This window comes from Agelaius phoeniceus, chromosome 8 (assembly GCF_051311805.1).
Source record: "Agelaius phoeniceus isolate bAgePho1 chromosome 8, bAgePho1.hap1, whole genome shotgun sequence".
NCBI lineage: Eukaryota > Metazoa > Chordata > Aves > Passeriformes > Icteridae > Agelaius > Agelaius phoeniceus.
The window spans coordinates 16,689,000-16,705,659 of NC_135272.1; the positions used below are offsets into that span (position 1 = coordinate 16,689,000).

General features: G+C 37.1%; 2 long non-coding RNA genes across 2 annotated transcripts in view; one reads left to right on the forward strand and one right to left on the reverse strand.

The window, feature by feature from the left end:
* Positions 1-16,660, reverse strand: part of LOC143694699 (uncharacterized) — a 105,543-nt gene that overhangs the window by 32,620 nt on the left and 56,263 nt on the right. Inside the window, exon 4 of the long non-coding RNA XR_013183353.1 lies at positions 15,483-15,726. This is a non-coding gene — a long non-coding RNA (uncharacterized LOC143694699). The remainder of the gene's footprint in view (positions 1-15,482; positions 15,727-16,660) is intronic.
* On the forward strand, positions 3,974-12,999 carry LOC129123610 (uncharacterized). The gene is made up of 3 exons (XR_008534718.2): positions 3,974-4,028; positions 6,692-6,737; positions 12,919-12,999. It is a non-coding gene; the product is annotated as an uncharacterized LOC129123610 (long non-coding RNA).

Genomic DNA, 16,660 nt, shown 5'->3' on the forward strand with positions numbered 1-16,660 from the left:
ATTCAAATATCAACTCTGGTAGAGCCCTTAAGACTTGGATGTTGGCTCCAAAATCTTTCCCTATCAGATACTCAGTCCTCAGACTGTATCAAGGCAAAAGTTTTCCATTTGATAGCACCAATCAAAGAAAACATACAAAGGCAGGACACTTTCCTGATGGATACACATCAGCTAGGAAACACTGTTGTCTAAAAATGAATTATTTCAAATGTTATGGCCCCAAGTAATAATAAAAAATTGTAACTTTTTTAAGAAAATGTCAAAAACATAAACCTGTTTTCTCCACCACAGAGTGCTTTTCTCAGAGACTCCCCAGTCCTGTGGGATTCTAAGTCCCACCATGTGAAAAGGAGTAGGAAGTTTCTCGGTTATTGCTGCCTTTCCTATTTTCTTTGGCTATTGAGATATACATGGCATGCCAACAGGCATGCCAGACACTGTCTTCATAGGAGATACTTGCCCAAAAAGGATCAGAGAAAACATTTAATATTTTCATTATAGATTTGACACCCTTGAATACTTCCAGGAACTGGATTTTTCAGCTAGGTTCTTTATGTATTGGGGAAGTGGAAGGCTGTTTCTTTCCCACCAAAAATTAAATACTCCTTGGTTAAATCTCAGATCCCACAGTAAGATGACCTTTTTCCAGAGAGACCCTAAATCAAATACTGACTTACTCCCTTTCTGCTTTGTGAGATCACTGTCCTCTGTTTGGATCAAGAAAGAAACACCATGGAAGTATAAGTGCTTGTTCTTGCTTCAGGATCATGCTTAGCACCACTTACTGAAGCGGCCTCACAGCTTCTCCAACCAAGTAAACTCAGTTATCATACTGAGGAAAAATTCTGCAATAAATATCCACTGAACTTTAATCTTCCATTGGAAGATCCTGCAAGGCTTTTCACCATGTAGAAACTCACACCAAGTAAAATCCCAGTGTCTTATTTGTTGATGAACCCAGTCATTTCCAGAGTTTTAGAATAAAGCTGACTGTCATTAGGAAATTGGGTCAAACTGCAGAAAAGCCTCTTTGGATGTTTGCAGCACTGTTTTTTAGTCCTGGATAAGGACTAATTTCTGGGCAGGGCACAGTACCTTCAGTGCCCTTTCAAAGAAGTTGTAGCTGAGGGTATTTTGCAACTGAAATAAAGATATCAGTGACTGACATGATTTCTTTCCTACTTCCACTTTGGTTATGAGAATGGGTCACCTTAATGTTTATGGTGATACTATTTCAAGCGAGGTTTTGAACTACATTTATAGTCACATCTATTTTTTAGCCTAAATATTAAAACTACAGCTTGCTCAGAAATCTGGTTTATCATGTGATTTTCTTGGGGTATAATCTAACAAAACTAAAATTTTAAAGACAAAGTCTGGCTGCCTAATTTTTATTTTCTTTGAAATGTTATTTAATTTTCTGAAGTTCACTCTTTATTTTCACAGATTTTTCATAATATATTTCTAGGCATGGGCCCAGTACTCCACCTGTGTTCCTTAGTGGCAGAGAAAAGATTTTTTTTAGAATCAGTACCATAGGTATGTAATAAAAAGAAGAAAGGTGGAATTTTTACATAATGCATAAAGGTATTATTATTCTTCCAATAAATGAAAGATATTACATCAGTGGAAATGGAGTCAAACAGAATTCTTATCTTGTACCTCTACCTAAGTTTGCTACAGGTTTCTTAGCTGTGTTCCTGCACTGTGTCCCTTTTGTAAAGGTTCTGCTTTAGCAGTTTTACTGCAGGAAGGACAGATTTTGCAGAAGTGGATTCTTTCCATTTTCAGTTTAAAAGTGATTCTTGGAAATCTCAGAGGCCTCCAATGCTTTAGAAACTGTTTATACAAAAGTCTGAATTCTTGCTTTTCTTTGAGGTGAGAACTGTAACTATAATGTGACAACATAAAAGTAATGCAATTTCTTTTCATGGTTGCAAACATTTTTTTCCCTTATTTCCTATGAGAAACTTGTCAAAGTAATTTTTGAAACAAGTTATACAATTTGTTGGTTAGGTATTGTGGTATCCCTGTGTAATTTTTCTTTCATTATTAAAAAAAGTATGCATATCTTTCAGCTGGACATTAGGAAATCATTCTGATAAAATTGAAAATTTGCTTATAGTTATTGGGATGGTAAGAGATGCTGCAGAAAAGATCCTAAACAACTCAGCTCATAACATCAATCCTTTTACTATCATGAAGAGTCTTAAGATATGTTATGTTAAGTAATCAGGGCAATTAACACATTTCTCAGGATAATACTTTTATTTTGACATCTTATGGTCCAAGTTATATCCAAAATCTATTGTTGAAGAAGGACTACAGGGAGGTTTCCTTCACTCTTCATTATCAAGGATATATTTTTCGGTATGTTTAATTATTTGGAGATTGAAACACCAAAGTTGTAGACCTAAGTATTTTAGATCTCTTCCTATATCTCTGTAATAAGAAATGACATTACAAAGGAATGAAATACGTACTGAGTTGAAAATATATTAAATGTGAATGGAAATCTTTTCTTTCTAACTGGGGCTATTTTCTGTTGACAGCAAAATGACCTTTGCTTCATATGTTTATTTGCCTCATTTCCCTTCTCTCAAAACTCAAAGATTTCAACACACAAGCAATATGATTTTCTGTAATTTAATTTGAAATAATATATAAATAGATTTATGTTTAACTTGTAAATTAGACCTATAATATTGGCAGCAAAAATTAAGGAACTGACTGATGGAGAGAAAGAAACAACTTCTTCCTTTCCTTGTTTTGTCCTAGTTCCTTACTTCCTCTGCCAACAATCACAATTCTTTCTTCAAAGGGAACACACAGTTAGCCAAAGCCTGACTTTTCAATTTCATTTTTGCATTGAGCATATTCAGCAGTGCAACTCCAGAGCCTTGTTTGCTAGACTGCAATGACGCATGCCAGTATGGTTCCTTAAATTACATCTCCACTAGTCTAAGTAAAAGAGAAAACAGTAAACAAAAAAGTCTTTTTCCTGATATTTTAAAACACAAATAGCAAAATATTTACATTCCTTTTTTCAAAGCCCAAGGACAGCATGGCCCAAATGTACAGGAACCATGGCACAGATGCAGGTGAACCTACTCATATATGCCTGGGAAGTGTCAGACTTCTGGCCCTGAGCTCTGCTTTGGAATACAGAGTGGATCTAACTTTTGGTGAGCTGCCAAACAGTCAAATGACCAGAAATTCCCAGCTAATAGGGTGATGTATTCCACTGAAATACAGCAGGACTGAGATGTTTAAATGGTATTCAAAGGTCGCGTTTCAAATTCTCTTCGTCCCCTTAGAGATGGGTTCCCACAGACATGGGTTTGGTCCTCATGGACACCTCCCACAGGCACAAAGCACCAAAGGGATTTTTGAATTGGGGAAGTGGAATGTTTTCTCTAGGGCAGTGTGCTACATCACAGCCCTTTGTATTGCATAACTTTTGTTGTTGATTAAAATCAGTTTATTCCCTATTCCCAGAGCTGTTGGGAATCACCTTTGACTCTGTATTGCCACTGTATCCAACTAAATTAGGACAAAAAGAAAGGTGAGGAGTGCCTGTAGTATTTGCAAATGTGAATAAGTTATTGTAATGATATTTTTCTCCCTGTGTGTGGCTTTTATTTGTCACTTTTTATTAATTTCTGCTTTTTGAGTCTGAATGCAGGCAATATGCAGCATTACAGATTCATAAGGCAGCCAAATAATCACTGTTTAAGATACGTGCACAAAATTCCTCCTCAGTCCAAATAATTTTTTCTCTCCAAACATTTTTCCCTTTCATAAACACAGTAAATAGAGTAAATCTTTTATCCTGCTGCTTTTTGGACAAAAGGAGTCTAAGAAGAAAACAATTAAATTGTGAGTTATGTTAGCTAAGAAATGTCTTCCTTTTCTGTTTTTCATACCAACACAAACATGTGACTGCCAGTTTGGATCATGAGGGGAATGGAAGTTGGAACTCTACTGGAAGTATGGAATGGAACATCCTAAAAATAGAAGAGCAACAGGTATGCCTGTCAGCTGGTCACAGTCTTACCCTATCCTTACCTGAATGAAATTATTTGGAAATGTTACTTTTCAAGAGATATTTAGAGAAAGAGTAAGCAGAGAAGGAAAAAAAACCCAGTAGGAATGTATGGGATGAGCCGGAGGAAGTAAATGAAAATGCTGATTTTTACATTTTCTAGTTCTGAGTCTGTTTGCACCCAAAAGTGGACAACTTGCCAGGAAAATATGATTGATAGTTCTAATCATTCAAATATTTGTGAGGAATGCTGATTATATAACAACCCTAAGAGTCTGAAAGAGCACATTTCTTTGAACTGTGCAGTTGAGATGGGCTGGTTAAACAATAATAGTAATTAATATAATTTGCTAAAAAAAAAGGACATTTATCCACCAGTCTATTTTACATTAGCAGAGGAAAGATTGCAATATCTTACAATCACAGGACACAAAATAAACAGTAAACAACTGTATTCAAGTTTTTACAAGCTGGAAAGTCAAAGCAGAAAAATGTGAAGCTGGCCACACTTTGAAGGCAGTTCCAGGAAAAAAAAAAATCAGGATCACTGTGTTATTTTTGTCTTGTGATAATGCTCAGAAGTTCTTTTTCTGAGGCAGCATCCCAATCAAGAAATATGCATAACTTCATATGATGCACAGAATAAGTAAATAGTTCTAAGCCCACTTAAATAAACATTTTCAAAAATTTCAGTCTGAGGTCAGCTAATGGTAGGAAGCTATTTTTCTTTTCACTCTTTGTTTTATTCCAATCTAACAGGATACTATAGCTTATGACATATGGTCCCTTAAATTAGGCACTCCAAACCTTGTTCGTTCATCTCAGTGTGTGGAGCCAAGTTGTCTATTAATAGGAAGAGCCTTGCCCTGGAAAAATGTGTATGCACCACTCTCTGCATTGGGGAAATTATGGATATGCTACAACAGGGAATAAAATTAATTTAATATGTATTATGGAAAGAACCACTCTAATGTAATACTGCCAAACAAAGTGGAGAAGTGCTGTTAAATCGTTATGTCTCAGAGGTTTGGTGCATTTAGCAACTTGATGTCTGTGTTATCCAGCATACTGAGTTTCCAGAGTCATCTCCAAGTTGTAATGGACAACCTCTCCTCAGCCACCAAAGCCCAGAGAGGAATTAGCTGAGACCACCAGCTAAGACATTATGTAATTGCCATGGATATGAGCATTGAATGACCTCAGGTGCTGTATTTAAATGAAAAGATTTAGTCAAAACCAAAAAGAGTTGGATGCAAAAAAGGATTTTTTAGCAAGTCATTTTTTTCTCCTATAAAATAGAAATTTTAAAGGAATGCTACAATGAAAACACGGGCACAAAACAATGTTATTAGATCTATCCAATGAAATTCCCACCTTCCCATGCAACATGCTTAGTTTAAGTTTAAAACAACCATTAAAAATAATTGTCTCATGGAAGTGAGTTATAGAAGTTAGAGATTATTACTGTGTAAGAATTAATATATATGTATGTAATTACCAAGCTCTTACAAGGATTTCAAAAGCCATTTCTCTGCTTCTGAAAAATGCAATTTTGCAGCATGCTTCTATACATTGTAGCACTGCAGAGATCATTTGCCTAGCCCATCACTTTGGCTGTCAAATGTAACACCCTTTTTCTATCAGATATAAGCAGCTTGTCTTCACCTTCAAAGCCTGCACCTCATCCTACCTATCATCTCTCATGCAGGATCAAGAAATCACTTCTTTCACTGATTAGCCCATGATGCCAGCCTCCTTCATTGACTTAGATTTTCAGTCACTCAGTCTGAAGCTTTATCCCATGCCATTCCTTACATTTGGAAAGTGCTCCTTCAGACATCTGTAAAGCTACCTCCTTATCTTCCTTCTAATCCTGTCTATGAGGTTCCCCCGCCATTATGCCTTCAAAAGAAGTTTCAGAGTTTGGACTGAATTTGCCTAGTTATAATGAGCTGTTGCCAAAGAAAAAGATTTCTGGATTAGCTTCAAATGGAGCACTCCCAAAGATCTGAAGGCTGGTATTTCCTACTCAGATGCTGCACTGTCAATTCTGCATGCTTACTGGTGCCTCATTTTTCAGAGAATGTTACCTTGCTGTTGTTGGGCAGAAATATCTTTTCATTTGAAAACATGGGATAAATGGCTGACCTGTCTGGATTGTAGGAGCAATGTCTGAAACAAGGGGATAATCTAGAGGGTGCCTTGGCCTTTTACTTCATATAGCAAGAGTTTACAATACTATTTTTATTGATTAAATGAAATAGTCTTCCTGCTGCTGGACATGGGCATAAGAAATTGTGCTGTACTTATGTGGAAAGACTGATGGGATATTTTTAGTTTTGGTGACCAGTTTGAGAGCAGTTGGGGGCAGAATATTGCCTCTGGCTTGTTCAAATTTCTGTTGTGGAAAGAATGAGTGGTTACAAGAAGCAGTGTATTTCACTGGGTCACCATCTCAGATGAAAATATTTTGCTTTGAAGCAATTACATTTGCAGCCTGTGGCCTTGAACACATTTGCATGGTGTGTGGTGTTTGTATTCCCATCTCCAGCAGCACTGAGTCAGGAGCAAGTCATCCCTTTACAGGAATTACCTACAAAGGAAACTGGAAATTTCATGGCATCTCTCTGTCATCCTTCCCTCCAGATGGTGCCTCCAAATCCCTTCTGAAGGCGATTGTGCAAACCAGCATGTAAGTAAGTTCTGTTGGTTTCATCTCTAATTATGGTGAGGATTTTGTTTCAGGATGCTGGAGAGGTGCCTGATTCCTTCTCTCCCTCACCTGTCCCTCCTGGCACTCAGCCCCAACCACCAGAGCACTCCCATGGCTCCTGAAGAAGCAGGAGGCACCAGTTTCCCCAAACTTGCCAATTCAGATTTTCTTGAGCCTCCTTTCTACAAGGTTTTCATCCCCCAATCCATCAGCATTTCCAACTGCTGCAGGACCAGCAGGCTCCCCCATTACTCTGCATGCCGGCACTCAGAGAAACCTTGAGAGCCCTCCATCACTGCAGAGCAGTTGGGCTCACATCTCAGCCTGCTGAAATCCTCTGAAAAATACTGTGGTGTTCCAATGATTCGACTGTCTTCCAGAAAAGCAGGGACTAGATCCAATTTGAAAATCTTTAACATATGGGATAACCATTTTTAAAACACCTTTTTAGCTTGCCTTTCTATAATTTTTCAGGAGTGGATCTGCACTTTTAGAAAGTCAGCCCTCAATGGGATATAGACAGCAAGTCATAGTCTTGGTCAGAATTTTAATCTGAAAACAACCACAGAGTTGTGCAGATTTTTCAGAAACTGAAATCACTTCCAGACTGAGCTTTTTAAACTAAGTTTCAGCATAAAATTGTATTTTTTTAGCCAAACTATAAACCTCTGAAAATAAGAGTTTATGTGGAAAGGCTGAAGTTTTACTTATAGCACTGCTACATCTATGGCATTCAATGATTTGATGCTGAAGTCTATTAATCCCAAAGAAAACTTTCTTGGAAGAAGTTGAACTTTAGAGGTCAATGAGATCTCAGAGGAAGCTGGACTGAAAACTGAGAAAAGCTGATTTTGTCCATGTAAATCAATTGTTACTGTTTCCTGTCTGAGAAAAAATTTAATGCAAAGATTAAGGATTTATGAACAGGAAAAGGGAGAACCTCTAAAGGTCTTGTAAGAAGTGATTAATAACATTGGAGTTTTTTAGATAATGCTATTTTAAAACCATGTTCAAAAGCCACACTGATGGTTTAAGCGAAGGATAAACTATGTTCACTCGTGTGCCCTGGTTTAATACTTGTGGTCAGTGTTGAATTGTGATACTGTAATTGCAAATACTGTTTTGTAAGAATTGACCCTCACCTTTCAGCAGAATTAGGACAATTAAAAGACAATACACAAGAATTTTTAATAACATGGCCTAGATGATTTGAAGAATTTTTTGAATTGTATTTTGAAGCAAAAATATGTCTGACAGATCTGTATGAGGGGAGCAGCAAGAGCATGAGGATGCATTAGGCAGAAGTCTTCCAGTGTAGCATGAGAGGCTCACCCCTGAGTAACTACCAGGGATAGCCAGAACCCCAAATGCCATTAAGCCCATGTGACTGAATTCCCTAGGAAGTCATCACATCATAGTTCCCCAAGTGGTCAAGACTCTGACATGGGCCTTGAATGGCTTCCTGTCATTGGAACTGAAGAGTGCTTGAAAACAAAGCTACAAATCCTCTCCTTTGCTATGGACAAGTAAATGAGAGAAACTCTTTTGGGAGGCTGAAAGCAAATGTAGCAAGGAAGGCTGTTTTGAGTGTTGACTAAAGGTCTTTGGGTAGGCTTCAGGCTCCTTATCAATCTAGGTAACACAATCCTACTTTGTCTGTTATGAATTTAAGAAATGTTAAGTTTTTTGGAGCAGTTACAACAGACAAATTGTCAATTAAAATAATAGTGATTGAGGTATTTTGAAATTTGTCTGCTTCTATTGAATTCATGCAAGTAAATTACTAGCAATTGAAGCTATGTATGTGGGTGGGCTTACAATCACTAATTAATCACAGCCAGCAATTACTATGTCTCATTTAATGCATTTTCTTAATCTTGTATTGTTGTTCTGATTATTCCAGAAAAACAAAGAATTTAAAAAAAAAAAGACCACCAAAATGTTTCTATGTGGAAAATGTGGAAAATAACAAATCCTACTTAAAGGCAAGCATGAACAAACTAGTATTTATGCAAGGTTGTACAGGGGCACTATCCAGCCAGTCTCATGGGATGTTCTACACAGTATTCCCAATGTCACATGTTCCAAAGCTTGTCCCATACAAAGTGGTGCACAGGGCAGAGGAAGCACAGCAGATCTCTTCCTCCTCCTTCATAAATGTGGATGGGACAATAATCGAGTAGTGAACTGTGACTATTAAGCATGAGGAGAAGGATGTTGTATCACCTCCAAGATATTAAACCTGAAAGTGATTGGTAAATATTTTGGAGATGTCTCAGTAACTCATGAAGTGAAGATAGGTGATTCTGCCCTTGTAGACATTTTCTTTGAGCTACTGAAAGTGCTACTTGTTTAAAGTGGTCAGTGTTACCACTTGTCTGAGTGCCACCAATAAAAAGTCAAGCCTGACTTTCCCATGTTACTGCTTTAAGTTAATTTTGTGAGACTGTTACACCTACAAATTGTATCAGGGCACCACAGATTACACAGCTTCACTGTTCACAAAAATATTTTATCATTTGAACAATCAAATTACTTCTTTTGCTTACTTTTACTCAAATGTTTAGGATAGTTTTGTTATTTTAAATTTTGAAGTTTCAGACTCTTTGTTCAGAAAAAGAAAAGACATTTCAGTGCGTCAGCAGAACTCCCCTCTAAATGAAAACATAGTTTCCAAACCAGTTTCCCTTTTGGACAAAATTCCTCTTCTCCTAATCCTATGAATGGCACAGTGAAAGGAACACAAATCTTGGCAAACCAGTATTTCCCCAGGAGGACTCTCAGCTATTATGGACAGATATATAGTTTTTACATTCCACTAAAGCCAATAAACAAAACTGTCAGGATGGCTCATCTTCTAGCAGTCTTACAAGCAAAGAAAAATTTTCAGTCATCAGAATCATTGGAGCAGTGCAGACTTTCCACATGGTGGTACAGCAGTTATGGCACTGCAAAGATCTGCCTTGCACCTTGAATTTCTTCAAGCATCTGGGACCAAATCTTCCCTTTGATAAAACACGGGTAATCTGTTTGACTATTTTAAAAGGGCTATGGCATTTTGCCCTGGTGCTGAACAGAGTATTCTGAGAAGTACAGGCCTGTATTGCTGATCCCCTTTCTGCTCCTGAAAGCTGGAAGCTCAGTTAACCAGGTTGCAATGATGAAGAGAGTGTAAGTACCATGCACACTGATGACTGCAAAATGCACAAATCTATTCTTGATGTCTGATTGACACAAAAGTTTGGAACTGTATTTTTAGTAACCAGAAGTACAGAAAATAGAAGAGAGAATATCAAAATGCTTAATCGTGTGTAGTAAATTTCAATAACTGGTTCTTTATACACAGCTTAGGAACAAAATGGTGTGCAAATAACATCTATCTCAATGCTATGGCACACGCCTAACTACACCATTTGGTGTTAATTTGGGATTAGATTTCTGTCACCACTACTTTTCCCAACATACCTGATACCTAAAAAGACAAAACAATTAAATATTTGGTGTAAGACTGTAAGCACCACAAAGAAGGGTTATTTATAAGCAATGAGATTGGGGCAAGTATTTTGTGGCACCTGTTGATCTGATCATACTTTTGATTAATGAAAGGGAAATGAAGGTATGTTCACATTGTTTGTTGACTGCTATAGAGCTTTTCCTGTTTTGCTAACTCTGTTGCACACCCAGGGCAAGTAAGAATTTAGTGTTTGGATGCCATAGTGTGCTCAGTGTCTCAGACTGTCTTCTGTACTAATTCCTGCCAAGCAACAATTTCATAGCTTCTTTTTTTTTTTTTTCCTATGCCATAAAACTGTTCATTTTGTGCCATTCCTTTGTATTTTAGTACATAACATCACTGAGAGTACATATCTTTTAGCAGTTTATGATGACACTGCTCAGGCAACTCAGGGAAAAACAGAAAACAACATCAGAAATAAGAACTTGAAAACACATCTGGAGATACCCAGAGATGGATGTATCAAAGAGCCAGAGAAGAAATGTGACATATGGAAATGAAAAACAGTTTAAGCTGTTCCTCTACAACTGTTTCACTTGTATTTTCTGACTTGCTATTATTTTCCTTTAAAAGAGTTTTAGGAAAAAATTTTGATGCTTAATAAGCTAGTTCACAATAATCATATGACAAAGGTTGCATATAGAAGGTGCAGGAAACACCCAACCCTGTCAAGACAGATGTGATTTACTTATTTAAATTAGTGCTTGACTAATCATGTCATGAAGATTTCTGATACTACATTTAATCTTTTATTCATCAGGAATGTTTTGGGTCAGCTGATTTGTTTTTACTTAAACAAGAGAGACTTTCTGGAAAGATAATAAAAGTATTTGAATTAAAATTTAAAAAATAAACTCTTGTTTCACAGAACAAATACAAGAGATTCTGTCAGCGGTCTTCTCTACAGAAAGATGGACTTCTATCTCATAGCTGTTAAATAAGAGAAAAAATATTATTAATCCCATCAGTTCTCAACACTAAAATAATACCTAATACTCTTTTCCAGTGATAATTTTTTTAAGTTAAAAGAAGCACCTTTTTGTAATCATAGTCTCTGTGGTAGTCTTTATGGTGACCTTTTCACTAGAGAAGAAATGCTAAAAATCATTAAAACTGATATTGTCACATAAGAGAATACAAATGTTTAATAGGAGCCCATTTGAAAATGTTTATTGTGATTTTTTTCTCCCCTCAGAGTAAAGCAATAGCATAATACCCAGCTGCATGATAATATTGGCAAGCGAGGCCATGAATTTCAACTGCAAACCCTAAACACTGAATGTGCTGTGCTTTTTAAAGAAACCCCCTTTTGTATGAGATATGTAATACCCTTTTGTCCTGGAGCAGTTTGCATAATAATAGTTTTCTTTACTTATTCGTTGTCATGTGATGGAGCTGCAAAGTGAGCTACACAGCAACAGCATAAAAGACAATTTTCCATTTTTCTCTAATTTTTTCAGAGATTTTCTTGTCTTTTAAATGTAAATACTTCTAACTATCTTCAGAAAAGATATCTAGTTATAAACATTTCAGACCTAATTGTTACTTTTCTTAATATCTACTGAACTATTTGTGCTTTTCTTTTTCATAAGAAACAGGAACATTATTTCCTTTGCACTCACTCCTGAAGAGCCTGAAGCATATTCAGAAAATTGGGCATATGATCAACTGGTATAAATCAGCATAACTCTATTCAAAAATACCTCACTCAAGACTTTAACAGTAGAACTACTTGATCAGAGAAGTCAAGAAAAGTTTATGTTACTAACTGTGTAATTTCTATCAGAGTAGTGCATGTGTTAAGACTGTGCCACTGAGATGAAAGATAATACCTGACTGAAGAGCCACCTTTAAAAACTAGATATCTAGGATACATCTGAGACTAAGCATAAAATAAAATTGTAGGAATTTTCTGATGAGATTTCCTATGTAATTTTTTTTTAAGATTCCTCTTGGGCTCTTCAATGTGTTCTAGTCTGAGTAGTAAGAAAGGAGTAAAAAGGAGATACAATTACATTGAAGTGGAGCTCAATCTTAGTCACAATGAAATCTAAGAGAAGGACTAAAGGCAGGGATAGTTCCTCAGCTAATGTACAGTAAACTAGCCATTATTCTAACTGCTGCTATCAAAAGATTTTTCCTTTCAAATCAACAGAATTATGCCAAGTTACTCTAGTTGTGACTTTGGCCAGAAAATTACACATAGTTTTGAACCTCTGGCCTGTAACCACTGCAAAGGGACCATTTCCAGGCAATCCCTCCAAAGTAACAAAGGAAATAAATGCTATTACACATTATCTCAAAATCAGAGTGCAGAGAGGGTTCATAATCTTACCAGGAAACATCTAGAGGTTTGCAAATTGAAAAAGGTCAAAAGCAACTGGGTTAGATTATTTTGGAGAAGTTCACAAGGTGGATAAACATATAACAATACATGGTCAGATCTGAGCACTGCAAAGAATACCCAGGTAGAAAATAAAGTCTCCAGAGCCCCAGTTAATTATTTTATAGCTCCACATGTTAAAATAAGAGACTATTAGACACAGACATCCTTCAAAATTTAGATTAATAAATCAGCATATCCCTTAGGAAGCAAACATATTTTACTGTTTTCTAAAATATCTAAGATCTGTCTTTGCCAAACAGCTCAACAAGAAATGTTCACAGCCCCAACCAGTAGAAATTAATACCAGAGACAGAAATCCTATCACTGAAGCCATGGAGGAAGACACACACTCCAGGTAAGACAGTATTATAATGACTTTATGTACTGTAAATCTTTTAATCTCAACTCTCACAACTGAGCCATGGGGTTCTGTCCTCTGAGAAATAAGAGTTGCTTTATATCAGTTGGATACAAGATACTCTTAAGGCACTGCAGGCTGAACAACATGTCTTACACCCTGTCTTAGTGGCAGAGAAATATATTAGCTTAGATCATTCTCTTTGCCTAGGGGCCCTGAAAAGAAGTACTTCAGGAGAAAAAGTTCAGTGGAGCTTTCTGAAATACTTTACTAGAAAGGTACAGCCCATCCTTGACTTATTATGCCATTATAAGGCACTCTGAGGTTTTTTGGGAGTAAGTTCTTGTGACTCACAGCCATCATATACCTGTCTCTGGGATACAGCTCTTTTATCCACTTTTCTTGTTCCACTACCCCCATTTCTGGGGTTCTGTGATTTTTTCTGCTTCCTAACAGATGTAGCAAGAACCTTATGTGCTCACCACTTTCTTTTTTAATTTCTTAGAAGTGTTGAAGTTTTTTTTCACAGAACACTGAATGAGAATTAAATTTTTCTGTTAAAAAATACCACAACTTTTCAAAAATGTCATTTTTATGTGACTATTTTAAAGTGATGCAGATGGCAAAAATTTGGAGGAATGAGCCATGGGGCTTGTTTGATTTTCTGAAACAACTGTTGCTTAGTTTGTGAGGTAATGAAGTCTCTACTAAAAGCAATACATTCACCTTTTTTCTATTAATAATCCTCGTTCAGATGATTTGGCAAGTCCATCCAGGTATTGCATGGTGTGTAGCCTTTTTCTGATACCTTGATACAAGTAATTTTTATTACGTGGGAAGTATAAGTCCATTCCTGGCAAGCATAATTCAGTTAGATCCTGACACTGTGCATTTGGAATTGAAAAAGCAAATCTTCCCTGGTGCTAGCTGCAGTGGGTAGTGTTGCAAGGAAATGAGAGACTAAGACAAATTTACTTCTATTCTCTTCCTGTGACAACTCAATAAGAATGCACTTTCAAGGAAATGAAGCTTTTTTGCTATTTTGTGGTATCTGTGCATGAAAACTCACCAAATAGTCTTCTGGTGATCCAGTCATTGAGAGAGACTCCCAAACAGCCAAGACCTGAGTCTAAATGAATTTATGAGTCTAAATGTTCTTTGGTTACATGTGCTTTAAAACAAAAGGTTTATTCTCACATGTTGGCATGTCTTTATTGGCACCATTTATTTACTTTTTATAGGAGTGAGAGCATGACTCTCACTCCTATATCAAATGTACTTTTATGCCAGCACATTTGATTGTGTATGACTGACTTTGACACTCACAGGGATCTATTGTTGGTTAGGAGGAAAAAGAAAATTTCTGTAGAGTGTTTAGTTAACTCTCCGTTGAAGTTAAACAAGACATATCTTTAGAAATCTCTTAAAGGATTATTTCTAATGGCACCATTGGGACCCTTGCTTTGCTTAGAAAAATACATGTGATTTTATAAAGGACAAAGACACAATTATCCCAGGATAGCTTCAGGAAAAACCATCATACCTCTTTCAGAGGAGGTGCACAGATATGGACAGCAGCATATGTTCCGTGGGCAGACTGGCTTTTATTTTCAATGTGAGACATATTCTTCTACCATTTTTGATGGTCAAAATTAATTCCCTTTAAATCAAGATATTGTATTTCCTAAGTGGACTTAGTCTTTATTCATGTAAATACAAGACAAAGAATATTACTCTTAGGCAGGATTTTAATATTGCCTGTGATGAAAATCTGAATGCTTGAAGTATCTCAGAATTCTTAGATCTTTGACAGACTCTCATAGTCTGTTTCCAGTTTAATCCAAGAAATTGCAAACTCAGTCTCATTGCAACAAAAGAAATTAGATTCATGGGCTTCTTTTTTTTCTTTTCTAGATCAAGAGTTCTGTCCTCTGCATTCCCACTAAAGCTTTTCTGCAAAGTCCTTATAGAGCTTAATAAACCTTGTCAATGTTGTTAATCACATGTTGTATTAAAAACACATCTGGAAATTACATTTCTCACGAGCTCATGTTTAATTATTAAGTTATTTCTCTTGACTTCCCAATGAGCAGCTTATGAAGATGGAGGAACTCTCAGATGGGCAGAACTGAAGTTTGAGCTGAAGAGGATCTTTGAAAGATCCTCAGTTCTCCCAACATGTTTGTGTGTATAAACCTGGGTGTGGTTGTCCTTCTTTACACCTGGTCTCAAGCATGAATTACTGTAACAGCACCTCCCCTGACAGTGAAGTGCTCCCTCAATAGCTGTGAGCTTATTGTCTGGGTACTGTTGCTAGGAAAAGCAGCTGATCAGGGGGCCAGGGTGGCAGCCAGTTGATGTAATACATGCTTGATAAAGCTCTTATCAGAGCCTTGCAGGAATGCTCACAATTCAGCTGGATTTATCAATATGAAAAAAGCCCCATTCTTTCTTCATTTCACTCACCTGTTGGAAGCTGGCCCCACAGAGCTGGGTATTAAAGCTTGAAATCACCAGAGTCACCTCCTGCTATTCCTGCCCATCACACAGCGGCCGAGCACGCAGCAAAGGAAATGCCGTGTCAGGAGTGTTTTCCCTCTGTGGCTGTTGGGGTGATGTGAGCAAGGCAGAGAGCTCTGAGCTGCTCTTCTACAGCCCTGCAACTCCTTTGAAGGCCTCTCAGGTGCTCCCTGCAGTGAACCAGCTCACTCTGGCAGAAACAGAGGAAAAAAGGCCATCAGAACTGAACTGGGGACAAGTCTCTGGCATAATGTTCAACTGCAATTTTCTCTTCCCAAGCTTTCTGTAGGGGACCACATTCAGGGAGGAGAAGGAGGATGATTTTTATTTAGCCACTAATTTTGATTAATGCTATAAGAATATGAAATCAAATGCAATCCCTTATTTTTTACAAACACTCCCATGTTAATTATTATTAAGCAAATAATGTCATTTCCTTCAATTCCTTATGCAGCTAACAGTTTCCATCAGTCAAAAAGGAGTATTTCTTTAACAAAAATTACTTTTTTTTCTCTGTATTGCCAAGAAAGATAACCAAAGGGGAAAGCCTTTAATCTTGGAGAAAAATCTAAAAAAAGTGTTTGCTAGATACATTAGAGGCTTGCTGATCCATGATTTAGCATCACTGCTCCTTTTTGCAGCTGCTGTGTAAAATGCAGATTAGCTCTCAGATACCTTTCAGGAAGGATTTGATGGATGGCCCTGGGTTGCCCTAGCAGCCCCTACACCCTTAAACTGAGTGATTACTGAAGCAGAGGGGTGGCTCTCCCCTTAGCCAACCTTGACAATCTCTATATACCTTGGCACTTTCTGGCCTTTTTCAAATGTTTTTTCAAAGCCTTGGCCACTGGGGTGCAACTCAAAAGACCCTGTTACATGCACCCCTCTGAGGTGGAGGGATCATTGAGGGGATATTGCTGTCGTGGAGATAGGAGCAATTACATGCTTTTAAAATTTGACTGGAATGATACTAGGATAAGTAATTTTGTAAAAAATGTAAACAATGGGAAAAGGAGAAGGTGATGTGCTGATTACCCTCAAATAAGTGAAGCTTTCCGGTATGCAAGAAGTTCTACAAAGGCATTCTGGTGAGCCCTCCAACATCAACTGTTAAACAGATTTTA